The 12,396-nt window shown below is 35.3% G+C and overlaps 1 protein-coding gene across 4 annotated transcripts in view; it reads left to right on the top strand.

Annotated features, from left to right (window-relative positions):
• Positions 1–12,396, top strand: part of EXOC6B (exocyst complex component 6B) — a 532,267-nt gene that overhangs the window by 127,752 nt on the left and 392,119 nt on the right. The gene's annotated exons all lie outside the window — the stretch shown is intronic.

Genomic DNA, 12,396 nt, shown 5'->3' with positions numbered 1-12,396 from the left:
GTGCTACTGATACGGGGCAAGTCACGCTGCCACTTGGCTTTCCCCACTACCTGCTTTGTCTGGTTACCAACTGGGTCCTCTGCTTTCCAGCTTTTAACGTTTTGTTGCTGTTGGTCCTTCTGTACTTTTTGATTTTTGTGGGTGTATGCCTTTTTAAAAAGAGGTTGTTTAGCTTTATTTTAGTGGAGTTTTGAGGAAGGAGTTTAGCTCAATCTGCCATCTTTCACTTGAAGTCATAAGTTAGTTTTCACCTAAAGAAAACATGGTAAAAGAAGGCCGTACAGCAGCAGTACTGAATAAATGGTAAGAAGCATGTACTAGTGCCTCAGTAGTTAACAATTTTTGTATTTCTGAGCATTTAAGGAAAAAACATTCCAAGTGATTATTTCTTTTCAGACCATTCATAAGTAATGTTGAGGGAGAAAAACACAGAAGTGAAAGTTGGGGAAGAAACTAAGATCTTATGCTTTTACCATGCGTGGGATATGTATTCCCTGTTTGTGTAGGATATTTGTTCTGAGCATCATTGTTTGGGGTGTAAGTACAATTTATATGTATTGTATAGGGCCTCTTCTTTTATAGTGGGGAGAAAGAAGACTGCAGGAACCGTACCTGTTCACTGTTGCTTATATGAGGAGTTCAAAGTCTTTAAACATGAATAACTTAGAAAGTGTGGTTAATTTTATTGATGGGGTGAGTAAAGAATTCAGAATCTTGCTTATGATTATACAGAGAAGTCTCGAAACAGAACACTAATCCTTCATTTCTGAAACCTGCACTTTTCAGATACTACTTCTTGGCAAAAGATTTGTGCCTTATTCATAAATTGTTTTACTTCAGTGGGATTATCAGATCATAATTGTACATTCTAAGGTACCTATTGAAAAAAGTGATTTTTCACTGAGAGGCTATCTCCCATCTCTCATGGTATTTTCTGTTTTATTCTATCATAAGCCTTATTAACTCAGTAAATTCTGTACATGGCATATTTGTTAAGTTACAGAATTCTGTGGGTGGTTTTTCTATCATGACTCTAGCCTCTTAGGCTTAAAAGGCTGAGCCTACCTAAGGAAAGATGCTTTCCACAACTTCAGACTTCATGTACGCTGGAACTTAAAAGAAAAGCTCTTGGCTGAGCTTGAATGCTGAGCACTAAGTGGTTTTCCCTGTCTGGAGAAAATTGGAAAAAGGGAATTATTAAGCCCAGCAAATGTAGTTGTTGATGGAAATGCTGACAGGCTGGTCCTGCTTGGTGCCACTGTTGTAGAAGTCAATCAACATTAGATGTATTGTAAGAGCTGCTGCTTGTGTACAAGTTGTGTCGTGTAGACCTTGTCACATATAAATAAACCCCTTCAAAAAATGTTAAGTGATTTCCATAAAAAACATTTATTTTGTTCTCCTCCTTAAGCCAAGTTCTTGTTGTTTATGGCTTCCTGTACCCAACAGTTCCTGATTGTCTCAAAAAGCAAAACATGTCCTGTGTGGATTAAGCTGCTGAAATGCCTTTCAGGCATTGTTTATGAGTCTGCCCTCTTTATTTTCAGAGAGAAAGCGAATACTTTAATGTCTTCCATATTCCATAAATCTGTCCCATGCTGCAATTCAAAGCTGTGTGTGTTTTTGTTAGAAGGTACTTCTGGTTGTACTTAGGGAAGAAAAACTACCTAAGAATGTGCATGAATATTTGGGTGGTGGTGGCAGACTCCCCTAAAAAGGATTTGTACTGATTGAAAGTGCCCTTGTTTTTTTAGCCCAAGAAGGAAGTCACCAAAGGTGCTGTTACAATTAGTAGTAGTGTAGCCACTCTGATTGCTTTGCACCAATGAGTTTCCTGTTTGGCTCATCCTTTGGGACCAGTCTTCCCTCCATGCAGGCTTGATGATTTACCGCTTCTGACTCCACTACTAAGTAGCATATTGAGTGTTCCTGCCTAGTGGCCTCAGTGGAGGGAAGCTGGACTTTGCTTGCTCTGAAATGAGGCTGTCTATCTCTGGAGACTGAGCAAAGTTTACTTTTTTCTTAACATTTTATTTTGAAAAATTCCAAACACGCAGAAAAGCTGGAAGAATTACACAACTAATATCCATATTTACCCACCACCCAGATTCTACAGCAAACATCCTACAATACTTTTGCATTCCTCAACCCATCGCGTCTTTTTTTGTTTCATAGTATGTTTGAGACATTAGTACACTTCATCTCTAAATACTTCAGCATGGATAACATTAGCTAGAGTTCAATATTTGATTATTTTTTCTTTTGAGGTAAATTTTAAATACTGTAATATGCACACATCAGAAGTGAGGTTTTGACAAACGTGTCCACCTGTTTAACCTGACCCCTTGTCAAGATACAGGACATTACCATCTCCGCCAAAAAGTCCTCTAATGCTCCTTCCCACTTGGTCCTCTACTCTTTTCTCCCAGGAAGCAACCACTTTTTCCACTATAGGTTAATTTTGCCTGTTGTAGAACTTCATATAAATGGGATCATGCAGTACGTACTCTTATATATAGATTCTTTCACTTAACCTCATGATTTTGAAATACCTCTGTATTGTTATCTGTTCATTCTTTTTTGTTGCTGAATTTTATTCCCATACATGAATTTAACAGCATTTATTCATTCTCCTGTTGATGGAAACTGGAGATGTTTCAGTTTTTGGCTATCATGAATAAAGCTACTCTGAACATTGTTGTAGAAGTCTTTTTGTGGACATATGTTTCATTTCTCTTCGGTAAATATACCTGGGAGTGGAGTTCTGGGTCAGAATTTTATGAGATACTGCCAAACCTTTTTGCAAAGTGGTTGTACCATTTTACACACTTTTAATATGTGAAAGGTTCACCTGCTCTACCTTCTTGCTAACATTTGTTATCTGTCTTTTTAATGTTAGTCATTCTGATGAGTGTGTAGTGGTCAACATTTAGTTGTGGTTTAACGTGGGAATGATGAATAAGAGATGTAAGAGGCATAAAAACAAATTGTAACAGCCTAGATAGTGAATTTTCTGCCTTGCTGTTGGATGTGGATGAAGCTGTGAGTGAAGAGAACACAAAAGAAAAGTAAGACAGAAAAGTGGGGTGCTAAGGCAGGTGACAAAGGACCTGAGGATTGCCGGGGCTGAAGTCACTTCAGGGATTTGGGAAGAGGAATGGTAGACAGTTTAGAGAGTTAAATTTAGGCGACTTTTTTTCCCAACATGTAAACATTTTAATTGTTTTGCTATCCATGGGAGGTATTAATACGCATTATTTAAAAATTTCATATACTAATACAGGTGTATGTAAACAGGAGTGTGAGAATCATTCAAAGATCTCACTGCTGATAGATACCCTTTTAGTAAAAAGATTTTAGATTTTTATTTAGGGATAAATGAAAATCATTTATGTATATATCGTGTCGGTATATATGTATTTGTACAAATGAACTTAAGTTTTATATATAAATATAGACACAAACTGTATAGCCTTTTCATTCACATCTTAGACATAGGTAATGTCCATAAGTATAAATCTACCAAATCATTTGAAATATTTTATATAATTCTATAATACAATTATTATAATATATAATTTATTTATACTATAATTATATAGAATTTATATAATTATATAAATACCATAATGTAACTTTTCCTCTATTTCTGAATACTGGATTGTTCCTAATATTTTTAAAGCAGCCCTTTTTTATGTGTAAAGGTCTCTACTAGGCACTGGGTGGGCAAGGTTGAGGAAGGCAGAGAATCAAAAATGAAAAAGACATAGTTCTGCCTTCCAGGAACTCATAATCTAGTGAAACTGGGTCACATGCAAAAAAGCTTTCAAAGTAAGTATTTTTCTTTGCCGAGTGTGCAGAGATTGTATGGTGGTTTGTGCAAAAATTCTTTTAAGTTTGACTTAATAGGACTCTATTGCTTGTCAGTCCTTTGTTAATATACATGAGCAGCAAGATTGCCAAATTTTGATAGAGTTTGGTATTCTAAGAAGTATTGTAAACTAGTTGCAGTTAGGAATACAGACCTGTTCCTGAGGTTTTCATATGTTGTTCCACAGAACCCTAGAATTGCACGAGAGCTTTATGGGGGTTCCTTCGAAGAAAGAATACTTTTAGAGGATGGGTCTCTTCCAGTGCTTATGTGTAATTCCACAATAGAATTTGAAGGTCTAAGTTATAAAACACAAGCACAGAATAGCTTAATAGCCTTTCTACTTTATTTATACATGGAATCAAAGTAGATTTCTTCTTTATAATTTTCTTCTTAGTTGTGGTTAGAAAGTCAGAACCAAATCAGTTCAAATGTTAATGCTTGGTAACTTTGTCACCAGTTGACTTAAATCTTTTAAAATTATTGAATGAGTGAATAGCTGGTTTTCTTCAGTGCTTTCTCCTTCTGTCTTATGGGTACCTTGCAGTTTGTATTCAAGCCCATCAGAAGTACTCTAAATAAAACTTGTTTCCTTTCAAGAATCTTCTTACTGAGCTTTCTTGCAGGAGGGACAGCAAAGGAGGTGGAGAACATAATATAAAAAGAAAAACAATGAAATGTGTCTAGGAGTTTGTGCACTTTTAACCTTACTACTGTCGGAATTTTATCTAGTTTAAATTGTGATCTTCACTTCTGTGGATCTTGTTTCTTGAATGGAATAAATAATGTCAGCCTATCAATTTGTGAAAAAGGAATCTTAGGGAGAAAGAGCAGATGGTTGGAGCCACTGTATTTCTTACCCAGCTGGGAAGGATACTGTTTTCAAATTTTATTTCCATTGTGTTTAATAGGGCTCCAGGGCCTATTTCCAGCACCTTTTTTATTTGGCCATGTGTTTTGCCCAACTCATGGTACGAAAGGGAGCTCTGGTCAAGGCTTTGATTATAGGAATTAACCAGGCACTGTGACTAGCAAGATGAAAAGCCATCACAGACAGATTGTGTTAGTTCTTTTTTTCAGATACTCTAGTTAGAAATAACTTTATGAACTGAAATTAGGCCATCCTATTTCATTGCCAGTGGAGAGAAGGGACTTAGAAAAGTTGTCATTTTATATGGTTTATGCCTCCGGCAGCAAAAGCGTTTTCAGTTGTTAGTATTGTTTTTAGCACATTAAGGCCACAATACTGTTCTGACTGGTGTATATTAGGAAATCAATGAACGTGTGTTCAGGGGAATGCGCTTTCTTACCAAACTACATTGCCATCTACTTTTTCTGAGCTCTTGAGGCATGGAGATAGTTTTTTAAGATGGAAACTTGTGTGGCTAACATTTTATATACTTGGTTAAAAGTATAGATTTCACTTTCCTCAATAGATTATCCTATGTCTACCCACACATTGGAATGTCTTATTTAGATTCTTATCAACAGATTCATTCACTTAACACAGATTGAAAGCCTATATTATATCAAGTTTTATGCTTAGAATTCAAAGGCTTAAAATATATAGCTCTTGCCTGTAAGAAGCTTAGAACCTAATGAGCATGATAGACGAATCAGTGATTACAGTATGAAACCATGGTGAGGTGTGCATGTGGGGTTTTGTGTGCTCAGAGACACATCTACACCATACTGAGATGAGTTCTGAGAGTGAATATAAGTTAGTTAGATGAATAAGGATGGAATCCCATTCTAGGCAGGAAAAAAGAATCTGTCTCATGGATTGAAGGTTTGCATTCGGAGAACTCCATTGAGGCCTTTGTGAAGGGTGTATTTGTGGAAGTGTGCTGAGAGATGAGAACAAAGAGGTATGCTGTAGCTAAATCTTGATGGGCTTTACATAATAAGCTAAAGAAGTTGGAATTTTATTCTTAAACTTAATGTTGAAGATTTTAAGGAAGTCATTGACTTTTCAGAGTTGTGTGTTTATATAAAGTTATGGGTATAACCCCCCCCTTGACAGCAGTCAGAGAATGGGTTACAAGATGACTGGCCTGGAGACAGGGAGCCCACACAGAGGATCAATAACCTTGAAGCTAAAGATGAAAAACCATGACTACCATGATTTTTTCCACTGTTTGTTTGTTTTTATTTTCTATAATTAATTTTAAGATAGAGAGTGGTGGGATGAAGTGTGGTGGGAACAAGAATGCTATTTGGAAAGGAATAATAATAATAATGATTAAGATTGAGTGCTTCTTGTGGAGGAGGGTATAGCTCAAGTGGTAGAGCACATGCTTAGCATGCACGAGGTCCTGGGTTCAATCCCCAGTACCTCCTCTAAAAAATAAAATAAATAAGTGAATAAAACCTAATTACCTCCCCCTTCAAAAAAAAAATAAAGATTGAGTGCTTCTTATTTGTTAGGCACTGTTCTAATAAATACTTTACATGAATTATCTCATTATCGTTTTATTCTTTATAACAACTTGAGGTAGTATTATACTGTTCCTGTTTTGCAAATGAAGAAACAGAAGCAAAGACAAAATTAAAAAACTTAACTTGCTAACCATCACATAGCTAATGAGTGGCAGAGCCAGGATTTGAACTTAGGCACCCTTGCTCAGAGCATATGATTTTTAAATATTTTTTGAAATAATTTCAGACTTAAAGAAAAGTTATAGAAGTTGTACAAACAAGTCCATTTAAATTTTACCCAGATTGCCCAAAAGTTAACATTTTACCATAGTTGCTTTATCCTTCTCTCTCTACATATAATTATATATATCATTTTTCTAAATGGTTTCAGAGTTAGTTGCAGACATACTGACCTTTTAAAAAAATGCATTCTTTTATATAATCACATCAAAATCAGGAAGTTAATATTTGTATTATCTAATCTATAAATCTTACTCAGTTAAAAAATTTTAAAGATCTTCAGGGAAATATATACAAGATCTTATGGTAGCTCACAGCGAAAAAAATGTGACGATGAATATATGTATGTTCGTGTATAACTGAGAAATTGTGCTCTACACTGGAATTTGACACAACATTGTAAACTGACTATTACTCATTAAAAATGTTAAAAAAATTTTTAAGACTTTATTGGCTTTATTCAATGATTCGTGAATCAGGCAGCATTTAATTTAGCAGATAGAAAGGAGCTCTCAAATTTTTTAAAAGAAATTTGTTTTGATCTAAAATCCAACCAAGGATCACCTGTTTAAAGCATGTTCTCTTCATCTCTATTCCATATAGTCTTCCCACAGTCTGGTCACCATTGCTAATACTACTAGAATCGCTGTCTCCAGTTAAACACTGATTATATTCCATTTTCCTTTTGCAGTCTTCTGTTGCCATTTCTGTCAACTCAAAGATTAGTAACTTCACAGTTCCTTTTTTTCTCTTTTTCAGAATTTTTTTCTCCAATTATAAATGTACACTTTAGTTTTCCTGTCACATTCTCCCAATTCATTTTACAGCTTTTATACGATCAGTGAAGTCCCATGAAATAACTAATTTTTTTAATGTTAGAGATATTATTGTTTCTCCTGAACATCCTTTCTTCTCTCATTAAAAACACATTTCTGAAAATATAATCTTAATAGATTACAACTATGAGGCCCACATTTCCTTTCTTTACCTTATTTCCTTTTTTAGAACTAGAATTCTTAATCTGTGGCCCGTGATCGGTAGGTCCAGGAGGTCCATTAACCCTCTGCAATCTGATATGTATTTGCAAGTATTTTTGGAGAGAGGGTCTTTACGTTTCATTAGGGTTTTAAAGTAGTTGCTAGCCTAGAATAATTTTAAGAGTTATTCTGTTAGTTTATTAACTTCTAGAGGAAAGAGATTGCATCTTGGGATTTTTTGTGCATGTGTCTTATGAAATCGTAGTAGGCTGCAAAACAGTAGGTCCTAGCAAGTTTTAGTCAAATGCACTTTTTGAATATTCACTGACTTGTCATTTGGATGTGTACATGTGCACATGTTAGTATATCTGTGTTCCTAATTTAAACAGACTGCTGTTGTGTATGTTTTAGCCATTAATCGACTTCAGTTCCTTAATAAGCAGCCCCATACCCCTCTCATTGCCACCTCTTGCAGGGAACCAGTGCCAGTCCAGCCACGCTGTTTCATTACTGGGCAGTGAAATCAGATAGTACACTAGTGGCAGCAGCATTTCTAGGCATCGAAACAGAAACTGGTAATCGTGTTACAAATATTCAGCAAGCCACATTTCATGACCAGCTTTACAAAAAAAAAAAAAAATGGAAAGTGTGAACAGCTGTTGGTGCATTGCATTTGCATTTCTGAAATTTCAAGTGAAGATAAAACATTAGCAGCTGTGATAGATAGATTCCTGCATTTAACCTAGTGCCTTAGGGTGTGTAATACATTGATGTCATCAGGCTGTCAGGGTCCTGGTGAGAACTGTGGAGAGAGGGAGTATCTAATAGATGAAAATAGGTTTGTTATTCTTTTAAGCTGTTGCTTTAAAAAAAGTAATCTTGATAGTCCTACTGGAAATCTAGCAATTCCCACAGTCAGTAAAAGAGCTTCTGGTGTAGAATTCCCAGTGGTTGATTGTCCTTAGACCATGTACGCTTTAAAAATATTAAAACAGTTGTCTCTCTTATGGATTGCCCATTTAAAAATTTTGTCTATTCTGAATTGTATTCCTTTATGAGATTTTATTCTGTCTTTGAACGTGTTCGGGTTTCCTTCTCTGTCTTCACTTAAGGCATTGTTGAGGAACTCTTTTATCAGATCCAAATGCTTGAGGGCAGAATTAAACTTTATTGATGAAATTACTTTAAGCCCACTTCTCATAATGTTTATTAATAAATTATATTTCTCTCTCCTCTTAAGAGTTATGAAGTAAACTGTCAAGGAATATACCACTGTTTGACTTTTGGGCCCACTGAAACTCAACGTGTAATGCTTTGGAGAGGGTCCAGATAAAACTATTAAACAGCATTAAAAGTGTGAGGAGTAGGCTTGAAGGTGTTGAGTGCCTCAAGCTGTAAAAGAGAGAGTTGAGGAGGGGCTGGAAAGGATCAGTCTTGAGTAATAGAAGCATCTCTTTCTTCTAGGCTTGAAGGTACTTAGTTATTCTTTACTGTTGTGCACTCATTGTCCCCCATCCCGTTGAACTACAGAAAGGAAGGTTCAGAGTTTATGCTCCGATACCTGGGAATCAGGTTAGATTAGGGCTGTGTGGATTCTGAAGCATGAAATATCTTCCAAGAGTTAGCAGGATTTTGGTCCAGTGATATTAATAAAAAAAGGTAAATTTAATGTTTTGTCTGTAATGGCTTTATTTTGGAAGACATATGAAGACCTTTTAGTCCAAGATTCTATGTATTTTGACCTTCTGGTACTAAGACTTAGTGGAACTTATGGTAAAATGGTAAGTCATTTGAGTTTTTTTTGCTTGTTTGTTTTGTTTCTAGCCCATTTGGGTCCAAAGCATCACTCTGATGTGTCATAAGGTGGGTTAACTCAGAACTTCTTTGTTTTGGGTTTTTGTTTTGTTTTGTTTTGTTTTGTTTTGTTTTGTTTTGTTTTTATTTTTTGGTCTAATTCTTTCCTTGTTTGAGAACCAAAACAGTTATGCAGTCAATGGTGGTATCTTCTTCAGCTGTCTAGGAGGCAGGAAAATTTGTGATCTGAGTCATTTTGCAAGAATATAGTTGACATCTGATTATATAGGGATGATTTCTCTTGCTTTCTTTTAGTTAGAGCTGTTGCCTCTGTTTTGGAAATAGTGTTTGGTGTTTCCCCTCCACTCTCAACCACTAGACCCGTTAATCTTATTGAAGACTTGAGATTTTATATGCAGTCTGTGCAGGTAGCCAGATGCCATATGCTGTTAATTTCTGATTCCATGAAGGCTAGATCATACAGCTGGAAATGATTGAAAGGAAAAGCATGTTCTTTTGTTTAACAAGACAAAGCCTATTGTGTACTCTGCTTCTGATGCTTAAAAGATGTATTTTTTTTTTCCTTACTGCATAGTATGTAAGGCTAAAAGTTTTGAACTCTTCACTTCAGAAATTACTTTTCCAGACAAAAGAGCAAAACAATGTTTGTTTAAATTGTTCTCTGGAACATGACTGATAGTGTTTACAACATTTCTATGACATTTTGATCCAGTGGGGAGTACTTGGAGAGGTATTTAAAGTGCTTTTCACTAAATCAGATGCTTTGTAGTGTTTGAACCTTTTAAAAAAAATATTTGAAAGGTTGAGCTGAGAGACAGAAAATGGCCAGGGCATTCTCTAAAGACTAAGAATGGCTTGTCATAAGCAAAACTGATTTTTTTCCCCTCAGAAATAGAAAACCCACTTCTTCTTTTAACTAGAACGAGATGCACACATACTGGTTCAGAGCTTTGTCTATTCATGTCCGCCCTTTCATAAAGGTTGTTTTCCAGATTCCACCTCCTATTCAGTGAGAATTACTTTGGAAAAAGCCATTGTGTGTGTGTGTGTGTGTGTGTGTGTGTGTGTGTGTATGTTTTAAATTCTGCTGCAGAGGAAGCTATAGCTTGATTCAGGTACCAGGGACATATTAATAGAACATAGAGGAAAGCACTACATAAGTGTTTGTATTGAGCCAAAGATAGAGTATACGTAGAGAAATTTGTGTTTTGCACGTTGTTTTTTTTCTGACCCTAATGTTTGACGTATGAGTACAAGGCTTTAAGCTGCTTGAAACTGCCGCAGGGGAGCTTATGAGCTATGCAGGCTCCAAAACACAAATATTCAAGTAATTAACCCAGTTTGCATAATCAGTTACATATAGAGACTCCCAGCTTTTAGTAGTAGGTTTTTTAGGGCAGTCTGTTTAATAACATCAGACTAGTAGAATGTTAAAATGCTGTCTTTAAACTGGGAGAGATCTTGTTTAGTATTTTATTTATTTATTTATTTATTTTATTTTATTTATTTTATTTTATTTTATTTTATTTATTTATTTTATTTATTTTATTTCTATTCTATTTATTTATTTATTTTATTTTATTTTATTTTATTCTATTCTATTCTATTCTATTATTCTATTCTATTCTATTTATTTATTTTATTTATTTTTTAATCAGCTGTGGAAATTTTGCAGCACAGAATTCCAGATGTGAAAGTCAATACAAAGTTCAAAGAACCAGTTAGTGGTATGTTCTGATCATACAGCATTTATCAGTAACACTCTCTGGATTGGACTCTGCTGAGTACATACCTGTAAAATCATGGCAGAGCAAGATATTTCAGTTTTGCTTATTTTGAGTGGTATATAAAGAAACAAGTCAACTTGATTCTGAGGATGGAATATACGTATGAGTAGGATATTAACCCAAAGATATGAAAGGAATATGTTTAAGAAGCACTCAAACATCATTATTAAACACATTTATTGTTGTATATTGGCAATTTAGATAAATTGACATGTCTACTCTCTAGGCCTTTGTTCGCTAAAACAGAAAAACATTGTTTGATATTGTTTTTCAGTCAATTTCACAGCCTTTTAAAAGGTACATGTATCATTACCATTGGATATATAGAAATTATAGAAATCAGTGGGCACTTATAGAAATGCATCTTTGTGTGTACAAAAGTGTGAAAAGTAAGTGGAGAACATTGCAAGTTGAGAGAGCACTGACTCCAGGACTAATTAATAAAATACTTTGTATAAGACATGGGACTCTGGATTTGAAACTATATTGAAGATGGGGAGCTTAGAGTTGCTTATAGGCTGTGTTGGGTCGGAGAAGAGAAAGAGAAAAAAGATGGGATATTTCTGTACTCTCTGAACATTAAGTAGTCCCTTTCTTGCTCCTCGGGCCAAAATCAGAGGGCAGGTCCTGAAGCTTCATTGCCCACTTCTAGGTTTCTGGTACATTGAGTTCAGGCTTGAAGGAAGGAAAAAAAAAAGTAAATTTACTGTCGATTTGATGGGCCTTCAAATTTTGGTCTTCTTCTCCAGTCAGCCTGCTGTTTAGTTTTCAAAGCCCTCAAATAGCTGCGCCATTTCTTCTGTCCAGATTTTATAGCTATATTCAGTGGGAGAGATAGATTTGAGTGTGTTCACTCCATTTTACGTGGAACTGGACTCCATTAATGGAATTTTACAGAGAGTGAGCTAAACCATCTCTCTTTTGTGTGTAGACTAATCAAGAATGAATGAGCTCATGATATTGCCATAGGTTATGATTAAAATTCTGTGATAGAGCAACTAATAGGCAAATGCATTGATGGAGACATAGTTGTGGTTAGAGAAATTGAATCAGAATAGCATTTGTTTACTGCTCCTGAAGGGAATTTCAAGGATACTGTAGATAATTCATCTTTATCATGCCGTTAGAAAGAGCTCCTTTTCTATAATTTTTTTCATTAATTAAACAGAATAGAAAAAAGCTAATTATCATAAACTGAGAAAGGAAGGTGTTTTCTGAATACCAGTCTGCAAATATCACTGGAAGTATGTGCAATAAGTGTGTATTGTTAACTATATTCAAGATAATT

Source organism: Camelus ferus, chromosome 15 (assembly GCF_009834535.1).
Source record: "Camelus ferus isolate YT-003-E chromosome 15, BCGSAC_Cfer_1.0, whole genome shotgun sequence".
Taxonomy (NCBI): Eukaryota; Metazoa; Chordata; class Mammalia; order Artiodactyla; family Camelidae; genus Camelus; species Camelus ferus.
Note: the sequence above shows the minus strand (reverse complement) of the source record. Positions and strands in the feature narration are given on the sequence as shown.